Source organism: Castor canadensis, chromosome 2, assembly GCF_047511655.1.
Source record: "Castor canadensis chromosome 2, mCasCan1.hap1v2, whole genome shotgun sequence".
Taxonomy (NCBI): Eukaryota; Metazoa; Chordata; class Mammalia; order Rodentia; family Castoridae; genus Castor; species Castor canadensis.
In genome coordinates this window covers 100,710,833-100,711,446 of record NC_133387.1, presented here as the reverse complement: position 1 = coordinate 100,711,446, position 614 = coordinate 100,710,833, and positions in this window count along the sequence as shown.

Here is a 614-nt window from a genome sequence, read left to right as displayed (position 1 = left end):
TTATTTTCAACCGAAGTCCATAGCTCTTCTCAACAGCTCTTTTTTGGTCTTCCTCTCTTGGTCCTCCAGGTCTAGGGGTCATAGCTCTTTCCCATCATTCCCAGCACAGGAGTGCCTTAACCTCCTTCTCTCCCTGACACCTACCACAGGCTTCACACCTAGTTCTTGTCTCATGGACGTAATATAATTTCTTATTTCTCTGAGAATAATAATATATTTTTAAAACATTTCTTTCCCTGCATAGCTGTTTTATCTGAGTTGCTTTTATTTCTCCTTTTATGGACTCTCTCTGGTCACAGGGCTGGAAGTTAGTTTTAAAAAATTGTTTCCAACTGATGAATAACAAAAGCATTTAAGACTTCTATTCAATGAGAAATCAATGAAGACTCTGACACTAGTCTCTGGCTATTGATAGTGCAGCATTCACTTAGATCTGTTTTTACATCCTGTGGAATTATGCTGTATTGTTAGTCCTGATTTGATACACTCTTATTGAGAAAATAGTACGGTCAATGCTGAAAGACTGAAGCAGTTTGTAGGACATGTCAGTAAACATATGCAATCTTTAGAATACTCTTTTGGAACTACATGATAAAAAAAATGTCAAGGAATCA